The following is a 12581-nucleotide window of genomic DNA, read 5'->3' as shown; positions in this document are numbered from 1 at the left end:
GGGAATCAGATATGGGGAAGCAGAGGCGGGGAATTAGAGGCGGGGAAACAGAGGCGGGGAATCAGACATGGGGCATCAGAGGCGGGGGATCAGAGGTGGTGAATCAGAGATGGGGAATCAGAGGCGGGGAATCAGAGGCAGGGAATCAGACGCGGGGAATCAGAGGCGGGGAATCAGAGCTGGGGAATCAGAGGCGGTGTATCAGAGTTGGGGAATCAGTGGCGGGGAATCAGATATGGGGAATCAGAGGCGGGGAGTCAGAGCTGGGGAATGAAACGCCGGGAATCAGATATGGGGAAACAGAGGCGGGGAATAAGAGGCGGGGAAACAGAGGCGGGGAATCAGATATGGGGAATCAGGGGTGGGGAATCAGAGGTTGGGAATCAAAGGCAGCGAATCAAAGGCGGTGAATCAGAATTGGGGAATCAGAGAGGGAATCAGAGATGGGGAATCAGAGGCGGGGAATCATACGCGGGGAATCAGAGGTGCTGAATCAGAGCTGGGGAATCAGAGGCGGGGAATCAGTGTTGGGGAATCAGAGGCGGGGAATCAGATATGAGGAAACAGAGGCAGGGAATCAGAGGCGGGGAAACAGAGGTGGGGAATCAGATATGGGGAATCAGAGGTGGGGAATCAGAGGTTGGGAATCAGAGGCATGGAATCAGAGGCGGGGCATCAGGGGGAATCAGAGGCAGGGAATCGGATGTGCGGAATCAGAGATAGGGAATCAGAGGTGGGGAATCAGAGTCCGGGAATCAGAGATGGGGAATCAGAGGTGGGGAATCAGAGGCGGGGAAACATAGGTGGGGAATAAGATATGGGGAATCAGAGGTGGGGAATCAGAGGCGATGAATCAGAGATGGCAAATCAGAGGCGGGGAATCAGAGGCAGGAAATCAGACATGGGGAATCAGAGGCTGGGAATCAGACGCGGGGAATCAGAGGCGGGGAATCAGAGCTGGGCAATCAGAGGCGGGGAATCAGAGTTGGGGAATCAGAGGCGGCGAATCAGATATGGGGAAACAGAGGCGGGCAATCAGAGGCAGGGAAAAGGTGGCGGGGAATCAGATATGGGGAATCAGAAGAGGGGAATCAGAGGTTGGGAATCGGAGGCAGGGAATCAGAGGTGGGGATTCAGAGGCAGGGAATCAAATGCGGGGAATCAGAGGCGGGGAATGAGATATGGGGAATCAGAGGGGGGAATCAGAGGCGGGGCAACAGAGGCGGGGAATCACATATGGGGAATCAGAGGTGGCGAATCAAAGGCGGTGAATCAGAGATGGGGAAGCAGAGGCGGGGAATCAGAGGCAGGTAATCAAACACGTGGAATCAGAGGCGGGGAATCAGAGCTGGGGAATCAGAAGCGGGGAATCAGAGTTGGGGAATCAGAGGCGGGGAATCAGAGGCGGGGAAACAGAGGCGGGGAATCAGAGGCGGGGAAACAGAGGCGGGGAATCAGATATGGAGAATCAGAGGTGGGGAACAAGAGGCAGGGAATCAGATGTGCAGAATCAGAGTTGGGGAATCAGAGGCGGGGAATCAGATATGGGGTAACAGAGGCAGGGAATCAGAGGCAGGGAAACGGAGGCGGGGAATCAGATATGGGGAATCAGAGGAGGGGAATCAGAGGTTGGGAATCAGAGGCAGGGAATCAGAGGTGGGGATTCAGAGGCAGGGAATCAGATGCGGGGAATCAGAGGCGGGGAATGAGATATGGGGAATCAGATGCGGGGAATCAGAGGTGGGGAAACAGAGGCGGGGAATCACATATGGGGAATCAGATGTGGCGAATCAAAGGCGGTGTATCAGAGATGCGGAAGCAGAGGCGGGGAATCAGAGGCAGGTAATCAAACACGTGGAATCAGAGGCGGGGAATCAGAGCTGGGGAATCAGAGGCGGGGAATCAGAGTTGGGGAATCAGAGGCGGGGAATCAGATATGGGGAAACAGAGGCGGGGAATCAGAGGCGGGGAAACAGAGGCGGGGAATCAGATATGGAGAATCAGAGGTGGGGAATAAGAGGCAGGGAATCAGATATGCAGAATTAGAGTTGGGGAATGAGAGGCGGGGAATCAGATATGGGGTAACAGAGGCAGGGAATCAGAGGCAGGGAAACGGAGGCGGGGAATCAGATATGGGGAATCAGAGAAGGGGAATCAGATGTTGGGATTCAGAGGCAGGGAATCAGATGCGGGGAATCAGAGGCGGGGATTCATAGCTGGGGAATCAGAGAGGGGAATCAGAGTTGGGGAATCAGAGGCGGGGATTTAGATATGGGGAAACAGAGGCGGGTAATCAGAGGCGGGGAAACAGAGGCGGGGAATCAGATATGGGGAATCAGAGGTGGGGAATCAGAGGCAGGGAATCAGATGTGTGGAATCAGAGATGGGGAATCAGAGGCAGGGAATCAGAGGTGGGGATTCAGAGGCAGGGAATCAGATGCGGGGAATCAGAGGCGGGGATTCATAGCTGGGGAATCAGAGAGGGGAATCAGAGTTGGGGAATCAGAGGCGGGGATTTAGATATGGGGAAACAGAGGCGGGTAATCAGAGGCGGGGAAACAGAGGCGGGGAATCAGATATGGGGAATCAGAGGTGGGGAATCAGAGGCAGGGAATCAGATGTGTGGAATCAGAGATGGGGAATCAGAGGCAGGGAATCAGAATCAGATGCGGGGAATCAGAGGCCGGGAATCAGAGGCCGGTAATCAGAGTTGGGGAATCAGAGGCAGGGAATCAGAATCAGAGGCGGGGAAACAGAGGCGGGGAATCAGATATGGGGAATCAGAGGTGGGTAATCAGAGGTTGGGAATTAGATGCAGGGAATCAGAGGCGGGGAATCAGAGGCGGGGAATCAGAGGCAGGGAATCAGATGTGCGGAATCAGAGATGGGGAATCAGAGGCAGGGAATCAGAGGCGAGGAATCAGACATGGGGAATCAGAGGCGGGGGATCAGAGGTGGTGTATCAGAGATGGGGAATCAGAGGTGGGGAATCAGATGCAGGGAATCAGACGCGGGGAATCAGAGGCGGGGAATCAGAGCTGGGGAATCAGAGGCGGGGTATCAGAGTTGGGGAATCAGAGGTGGGGAATCTGATATGGGGAAACAGAGGCGGGGAATCAGAGGCAGGGAAACGGAGGCGGGGAATCAGATATGGGGAATCAGAGGAGGGGAATCAGAGGTTGGGAATCAGAGGCAGGGATTCAGAGGTGGGGATTCAGAGGCAGGGAATCAGATGCGGGGAATCAGAGGCGGGGATTCAGAGCTGGGGAATCAGAGGCGGGGAAACAGAGGCGGGGAATCAGATATGGGGAATCAGAGGTGGGGAATCAGAGGCAGGGAATCAGATGTGTGGAGTCAGAGATGGGGAATCAGAGGCGGTGAATCAGAATCAGAAGCGGGGAATCAGAGGCTGGGAATCAGAGGCCGGGAATCAGATGCAGGGAATAGGAGGCCGGGAATCAGATGCAGGGAATAGGAGGCCGGGAATCAGAGGTGGGGAATCAGAGTCCGGGAATCAGAGGTGGGGAAACAAAGGCTGGGAATCAGATATGGGGAATCAGAGGTTGCGAATCAAAGGCGGTGAATCAGAGATGGGGAATCAGAGGCGGGGAATTAGAGGCAGGTAATCAAACACGGGGAATCAGAGGCGTGGAATCAGAGCTGGGGAATCAGACGCGGGGAATCAGATTTGGGGAATCGGAGGCGGGGAATCAGATATTGGGAAACAGAGGCGGGGAATCAGAGGCGGGGAAACAGAGGCGGGGAATCAGATATGGGGAATCAGAGGTGGTGAATCAGAGGTTGGGAATCAGAGGCAGGGAATCAGAGGCAGGGAATCAGAGGCGGGGAATCAGAGGCAGGGAATCAGATGTGCTGAATCAGAGATGGGGAATCAGAGGCAGGGAATCAGAGGCGGGGAATCAGAGGCGGGGAATCAGAGGCCGGGAATCAGAGGCCGGGAATGAGAGGCCGGGAATCAGAGGCCGGGAATCAGAGGTCGGGAGTCAGAGGCCAGGATTCAGAGGTGGGGAATAAGAGGCAGGGAATCAGATGTGCAGAATCAGAGATGGGGAATCAGAGGCAGGGAATCAGAGTCGGGGAATCAGAGGCGGGGAATCAGAGGCCGGGAAACAGAGGCCGGGAATGAGAGGTCGGGATCAGTGGCCGGGAATCAGAGGCCGGGAATCAGAGGTGGGGAATAAGAGGCCGGGAATCAGAGGCGGGGAATAAGACGCGGGGAATCAGAGGTGGTGAATCAGAGCTGGGGAATCAGAGGTGGGGAATCAGTGTTGGGGAATCAGAGGCTGGGAATCAGATATGAGGAAACAGAGGCAGGGAATCATAGGCGGGGAAACAGAGGCGGGGAATCAGATATGGGGAATCAGAGGTGGGGAATCAGAGGTTGGGAATCAGAGGCATGGAATCAGAGGCGGGGCATCAGAGGCGGGGATTCAGAGGCAGGGAATCGGATGTGCGGAATCAGAGATAGGGAATCAGAGGTGGGGAATCAGAGTCCGGGAATCAGAGATGGGGAATCAGAGGCGGGGAATCAGAGGTGCGGAAACATAGGTGGGGAATAAGATATGGGGAATCAGAGGTGGGGAATCAGAGGCGATGAATCAGAGATGGCGAATCAGAGGCGGGGAATCAGAGGCAGGAAATCAGACATGGGGAATCAGAGGCTGGGAATCAGACGCGGGGAATCAGAGGCGGGGAATCAGAGCTGGGGAATCAGAGGCGGGGAATCAGAGTTGGGGAATCAGAGGCGGGGAATCAGATATGGGGAAACAGAGGCGGGCAATCAGAGGCAGGGAAACGGAGGCGGGGAATCAGATATTGGGAATCAGAGGAGGGGAATCAGAGGTTGGGAATCAGAGGCAGGGAATCAGAGGTGGGGATTCAGAGGCAGGGAATCAGATGCGGGGAATCAGAGGCGGGGAATGAGATATGGGGAATCAGAGGCGGGGAATCAGAGGCGGGGAAACAGAGGCGGGGAATCACATATGAGGAATCAGAGGTGGCGAATCAAAGGCGGTGAATCAGAGATGGGGAAGCAGAGGCGGGGAATCAGAGGCAGGTAATCAAACACGTGGAATCAGAGGCGGGGAATCAGAGCTGGGGAATCAGAGGCGGGGAATCAGAGTTGGGGAATCATAGGTGGGGAATCAGAGGTGGTGTATCCGAGATGGGGAATCAGAGGTGGGGAATCAGAGGCAGGGAATCAGACGCGGGGAATCAGAGCTGGGGAATCAGAGGTGGGGAATCAGAGTTGGGGAATCAGAGGAGGGGAATCAGATATGGGCAATAAGAGGCGGGGAATCAGAGGCGGGGTAACAGAGGTGGGGAATCAGAGGCAGGGATCACAGGCAGGGAATCAGACGCGGGGAATCAGAGGCGGGGAATCATAGCTGGCGGATCACAGGCGGGGAATCAGAGTTGGGGAATCAGAAGCGGGGAATCAGATATGGGGAATCAGAGGCGGGGAATCAGAGGCGGGGATACAGAGGCGGGGAATCAGACATGGGGAATCAGAGGCGGGGGATTAGAGGTGGTGAATCAGAGATGGGGAATCTGAGGTGGGGAATCAAGGCAGGCAGTCAGACTCGGGGAATCAGAGGCGGGGAATCAGAGCTGGGGAATCAGAGGCGGGGTATCAGAGTTGGGGAATCAGCGGCGGGGAATCAGATATGGGGAATCAGAGGCGGGGAATCAGAGCTGGGGAATGAGAGGCCGGGAATCAGATATGGGGAAACAGATGCGGGGAATAAGAGGCTTGGAAACAGAGGCGGGGAATCAGATATGGGGAATCAGAGGTGGGGAATCAGAGGTTGGGAATCAGAGGCAGGTAATCAAAGGCGTGGTATCAGAATTGGGGAATCAGAGATAGGGAATCAGAGATGGGGAATCAGAGGCGGGGAATCAGACGCAGGGAATCAGAGGTGGTGAATCAGAGCTGGGGAATCAGAGGCGGGGAATCAGTGTTGGGGAATCAGAGGCGGGGAATCAGATATGAGGAAACAGAGGCAGGGAATCAGAGGCGGGGAAACAGGCGGGGAATCAGATATGGGGAATCAGAGGTGGGGAATCAGAGGTTGGGAATCAGAGGCATGGAATCAGAGGCGGGGCTTAAGAGGCGGGGAATCAGAGGCAGGGAATCGGATGTGCGGAATCAGAGATGGGGAATCAGAGGTGGGGAATCCGAGTCCGGGAATCAGAGATGGGGAATCAGAGGCGGTGAATCAGAATCAGAAGCGGGGAATCAGAGGCTGGGAATCAGAGGCCGGGAATCAGATGCAGGGAATAGGAGGCCGGGAATCAGATGCAGGGAATAGGAGTCCGGGAATCAGAGGTGGGGAATCAGAGTCCGGGAATCAGAGGTGGGGAAACAAAGGCTGGGAATCAGATATGGGGAATCAGAGGTGGCGAATCAAAGGCGGTGAATCAGAGATGGGGAATCAGAGGCGGGGAATTAGAGGCAGGTAATCAAACACGGGGAATCAGAGGCGTGGAATCAGAGCTGGGGAATCAGACGCGGGGAATCAGATTTGGGGAATCGGAGGCGGGGAATCAGATATTGGGAAACAGAGGCGGGGAATCAGAGGCGGGGAAACAGAGGCGGGGAATCAGATATGGGGAATCAGAGGTGGTGAATCAGAGGTTGGGAATCAGAGGCAGGGAATCAGAGGCAGGGAATCAGAGGCGGGGAATCAGAGGCAGGGAATCAGATGTGCTGAATCAGAGATGGGGAATCAGAGGCAGGGAATAAGAGGCGGGGAATCAGAGGCGGGGAATCAGAGGCCGGGAATCAGAGGCCGGGAATGAGAGGCCGGGAATCAGAGGCCGGGAATCAGAGGTCGGGAATCAGAGGCCAGGATTCAGAGGTGGGGAATAAGAGGCAGGGAATCAGATGTGCAGAATCAGAGATGGGGAATCAGAGGCAGGGAATCAGAGTCGGGGAATCAGAGGCGGGGAATCAGAGGCCGGGAAACAGAGGCCGGGAATGAGAGGTCGGGAATCAGTGGCCGGGAATCAGAGGCCGGGAATCAGAGGTGGGGAATAAGAGGCCGGGAATCAGAGGCGGGGAATCAGACACGGGGAATCAGAGGTGGTGAATCAGAGCTGGGGAATCAGAGGTGGGGAATTAGTGTTGGGGAATCAGAGGCTGGGAATCAGATATGAGGAAACAGAGGCAGGGAATCAGAGGCGGGGAAACAGAGGCGGGGAATCAGATATGGGGAATCAGAGGTGGGGAATCAGAGGTTGGGAATCAGAGGCATGGAATCAGAGGCGGGGCATCAGAGGCGGGGAATCAGAGGCAGGGAATCGGATGTGCGGAATCAGAGATAGGGAATCAGAGGTGGGGAATCAGAGTCCGGGAATCAGAGATGGGGAATCAGAGGCGGAAAATCAGAGGTGGGGAAACATAGGTGGGGAATAAGATATGGGGAATCAGAGGTGGGGAATCAGAGGCGATGAATCAGAGATTGCGAATCAGAGGCGGGGAATCAGAGGCAGGAAATCAGACATGGGGAATCAGAGGCTGGGAATCAGACGCGGGGAATCAGAGGCGGGGAATCAGAGCTGGGGAATCAGAGGCGGGGAATCAGAGTTGGGGAATCAGAGGCGGGGAATCAGATATGGGGAAACAGAGGCGGGCAATCAGAGGCAGGGAAACGGAGGCGGGGAATCAGATATTGGGAATCAGAGGAGGGGAATCAGAGGTTGGGAATCAGAGGCAGGGAATCAGAGGTGGGGATTCAGAGGCAGGGAATTAGATGCGGGGAATCAGAGGCGGGGAATGAGATATGGGGAATCAGAGGCGGGGAATCAGAGGCGGGGAATCAGAGGCGGGGAATCAGAGGCGGGGAAACAGAGGCGGGGAATCACATATGAGGAATCAGAGGTGGCGAATCAAAGGCGGTGAATCAGAGATGGGGAAGCAGAGGCGGGGAATCAGAGGCAGGTAATCAAACACGTGGAATCAGAGGCGGGGAATCAGAGCTGGGGAATCAGAGGCGGGGAATCAGAGTTGGGGAATCATAGGTGGGGAATCAGAGGTGGTGTATCCGAGATGGGGAATCAGAGGTGGGGAATCAGAGGCAGGGAATCAGACTCGGGGAATCAGAGCTGGGGAATCAGAGGTGGGGAATCAGAGTTGGGGAATCAGAGGAGGGGAATCAGATATGGGCAATAAGAGGCGGGGAATCAGAGGCGGGGTAACAGAGGTGGGGAATCAGAGGCAGGGATCACAGGCAGGGAATCAGACGCGGGGAATCAGAGGCGGGGAATCATAGCTGGCGAATCACAGGCGGGGAATCAGAGTTGGGGAATCAGAAGCGGGGAATCAGATATGGGGAATCAGAGGCGGGGAATCAGAGGCGAGGATACAGAGGCGGGGAATCAGACATGGGGAATCAGAGGCGGGGGATCAGAGGTGGTGAATCAGAGATGGGGAATCTGAGGTGGGGAATCAGAGGCAGGCAGTCAGACTCGGGGAATCAGAGGCGGGGAATCAGAGCTGGGGAATCAGAGGCGGGGTATCAGAGTTGGGGAATCAGCGGCGGGGAATCAGATATGGGGAATCAGAGGCGGGGAATCAGAGCTGGGGAATGAGAGGCCGGGAATCAGATATGGGGAAACAGATGCGGGGAATAAGAGGCTTGGAAACAGAGGCGGGGAATCAGATATGGGGAATCAGAGGTGGGGAATCAGAGGTTGGGAATCAGAGGCAGGTAATCAAAGGCGTGGTATCAGAATTGGGGAATCAGAGATAGGGAATCAGAGATGGGGAATCAGAGGCGGGGAATCAGACGCAGGGAATCAGAGGTGGTGAATCAGAGCTGGGGAATCAGAGGCGGGGAATCAGTGTTGGGGAATCAGAGGCGGGGAATCAGATATGAGGAAACAGAGGCAGGGAATCAGAGGCGGGGAAACAGGCGGGGAATCAGATATGGGGAATCAGAGGTGGGGAATCAGAGGTTGGGAATCAGAGGCATGGATTCAGAGGCGGGGCTTAAGAGGCGGGGAATCAGAGGCAGGGAATCGGATGTGCGGAATCAGAGATGGGGAATCAGAGGTGGGGAATCCGAGTCCGGGAATCAGAGATGGGGAATCAGAGGCGGGGAATCAGAGGCGGGGAAACATAGGTGGGGAATCAGATATGGGGAATCAGAGGTGGGGAATCAGAGGCGAGGAATCAGAGATGGCGAATCAGAGGCGGGGAATCAGAGGCAGGAAATCAGACATGGGGAATCAGAGGCTGGGAATCAGACGCGGGGAATCATAGGCGGGGAATCAGAGACCGGGAATCAGAGGCCGGGAATGAGAGGCCGGGAATCAGAGGCCGGGAATCAGAGGCCGGGAATCAGAGGTGGGGAATAAGAGGCCCGGAATCAGAGATGGGGAATCAAAGGCGAGGAATCAGAGGCAGGGAATCAGAGGCAGGGATTCAGACGCGGGGAATCAGAGGCGGGGAATCATAGCTGGCGAATCAGAGGCGGGGAATCAGAGTTTGGGAATCAGAGGTGGGGAATCAGATATGGGGAATGAGAGGCGGGGAATCAGAGGCGGGGAAACAGAGGCGGGGAATCAGATATGGGGAATCATAGGTGGGGAATCAGAGGTGGTGTATCAGAGGTGGGGAATCAGAGGTGGGAAATCAGAGGAAGGGAATCAGACGCGGGGAATCAGAGGCAGGGAATCAGAGCTGGGGAATCAGAGGTGGGGAATCAGAGTTGGGGAATCAGAGGAGGGGAATCAGATATGGGGAATCAGAGGCGGGGAATCAGAGGTGGGGTAACAGAGGTGGGGAATCAGAGGCAGGGAATCACAGACAGGGAATCAGACGCGGGGAATCAGTGGCGGGGAATCATAGCTGGCGAATCAGAGGCGGGGAATCAGAGTTGGGGAATCAGATATGGGGAATCAGAGGTGGGGAATCAGAGGTTGGGAATGAGAGGCAGGGAATCAGAGGCGGGGAATCAGAGGCGGGGATACAGAGGCGGGGAATCAGACATGGGGAATCAGAGGCGGTGGTTCAGAGGTGGTGAATCAGAGATGGGGAATCAGAGGTGGGGAATCAGATGCAGGGAATCAGACGCGGGGAATCAGAGGCGGGGAATCAGAGCTGGGGAATCAGTGGCGGGGTATCAGAGTTGGGGAATCAGAGGCGGGGAATCAGATATGGGGAAACAGAGGCGGGGAATCAGAGGCAGGGGAACGGAGGCGGTGAATCAGATATGGGGAATCAGAGGACGGGAATCAGAGGTTGGGAATCAGAGGCAGGGAATCAGAGGTGGGGATTCAGAGGCAGCGAATCAGATGCAGGGAATCAGAGGCGGGGATTCAGAGCTGGGGAATCAGAGCGGGGAATCAGATATGGGGAATCAGAGGTGGGGAATCAGAGGCAGGGAATCAGATGTGTGGAATCAGAGATGGGGAATCAGAGGCGGTGAATCAGAATCAGAAGCGGGGAATCAGAGGCTGGGAATCAGAGGCCGGGAATCAGATGCAGGGAATATGAGGCCGGGAATCAGAGGTGGGGAATCAGAGTCCGGGATTCAGAGGCGGGGAATCAGAGGCGGGGAAACAAAGGCGTGGAATCAGATATGGGGAATCAGAGGTGGCGAATCAAAGGCGGTGAATCAGAGATGGGGAATCAGAGGCGCTGAATTAGAGGCAGGGAATCAAACACAGGGTATCAGAGGCGGGGAATCAGAGCTGGGGAATCAGAGGCGGGGAATCAGAGTTGGGGAATCAGAGGCGGGGAATCAGATATTGGGAAACAGAGGCGGGGAATCAGAGGCGGGGAAACAGAGGCTGGGAATCAGATATGGGGAATCAGAGGTGGGGAATCAGAGGTTGGGAATGAGAGGCAGGGAATCAGAGGCGGGGTATCAGAGTCGGGGAATCAGAGGCAGGGAATCAGATGTGCGGAATCAGAGATGGGGAATCAGAGGCAGGGAATCAGAGGCGGGGAATCAGAGGCTGGGAATCAAAGGCCGGGAATGAGAGGCCGGGAATGAGAGGCAGGGAATAAGAGGCCGGGAAACAGAGGCTGGGAATCAGAGGTGGGGAATAAGAGGCAGGGAATCAGATGTGCGGAATCAGAGATGGGGAATCAGAGGCAGGGAATCAGAAGCGGGGAATCAGAGGCGGGGAATCAGAGACAGGGAATCAGAGGCCGGGAATGAGAGGCCGGGAATCAGAGGCCGGGAATCAGAGGCTGGGAATCAGAGGTGGGGAATAAGAGGCCGGGAATCAGAGATGGGGAGTCAGAGGCGGGGAATCAGAGGCGGGGAATCAGAGTCAGGGATTCAGACATGGGGAATCAGAGGCGGGTAATCATAGCTGGCGAATCAGAGGCGGGGAATCAGAGTTGGGGAATCAGAGGTGGGGAATCAGATATGCGGAATCATAGGTGGGGAATCAGAGGTGGTGTATCAGAGATGGGGAATCAGAGCTGGGGAATCAGAGGTGGGGAATCAGAGTTGGGGAATCAGAGGAGGGGAATCAGATATGGGGAATCAGAGGTGGGGAATCAGAGGCAGGGAATCACAGGCAGGGAATCAGACGCGGGGAATCAGAGGCGGTGAATCATAGCTGGCGAATCACAGGCGGGGAATCAGAGTTGGGGAATCAGAGGCGGGGAATCAGATATGGGGAAGCAGAGGCGGGGAATCAGAGGCGGGGAAACAGAGGCGGGGAATCAGACATGGGGCATCAGAGGCGGGGGATCAGAGGTGGTGAATCAGAGATGGGGAATCAGAGGCGGGGAATCAGAGGCAGGGAATCAGATGCGCGGAATCAGAGGCGGGGAATCAGAGCTGGGGAATCAGAGGCGGTGTATCAGAGTTGGGGAATCAGTGGCGGGGAATCAGATATGGGGAATCAGAGGCGGGGAGTCAGAGCTGGGGAATGAGACGCCGGGAATCAGATATGGGGAAACAGAGGCGGGGAATAAGAGGCGGGGAAACAGAGGCGGGGAATCAGATATGGGGAATCAGGGGTGGGGAATCAGAGGTTGGGAATCAAAGGCAGGGAATCAAAGGCGGGGAATCAGAATTGGGGAATCAGAGATAGGGAATCAGAGATGGGGAATCAGAGGCGGGGAATCATACGCGGGGAATCAGAGGTGGTGAATCAGAGCTGGGGAATCAGAGGTGGGGATTCAGAGGTGGGGATTCAGAGGCAGGGAATCAGATGCGGGGAATCAGAGGCGGGGATTCAGAGCTGGGGAATCAGAGCGGGGAATCAGAGTTGGGGAATCAGAGGCGGGGAATTAGATATGGGGAAACAGAGGCGGGGAATCAGAGGCGGGGAAACAGAGGCGGGGAACCAGATATGGGGAATCAGAGGTGGGGAATCAGAGGCAGGGAATCAGATGTGTGGAATCAGAGATGGGGAATCAGAGGCGGTGAATCAGAATCAGAAGCGGGGAATCAGAGGCTGGGAATCAGAGGCCGGGAATCAGATGCAGGGAATATGAGGCCGGGAATCAGAGGTGGGGAATCAGAGTCCGGGATTCAGAGGCGGGGAATCAGAGGCGGGGAAACAAAGGCGGGGAATCAGATATGGGATTT

The sequence above is a fragment of the Narcine bancroftii genome, chromosome 1, assembly GCF_036971445.1.
Source record: "Narcine bancroftii isolate sNarBan1 chromosome 1, sNarBan1.hap1, whole genome shotgun sequence".
Taxonomy (NCBI): Eukaryota; Metazoa; Chordata; class Chondrichthyes; order Torpediniformes; family Narcinidae; genus Narcine; species Narcine bancroftii.
The sequence above is the reverse complement of the archived record's forward strand: the minus strand, read 5'-3'. Positions refer to the sequence as shown.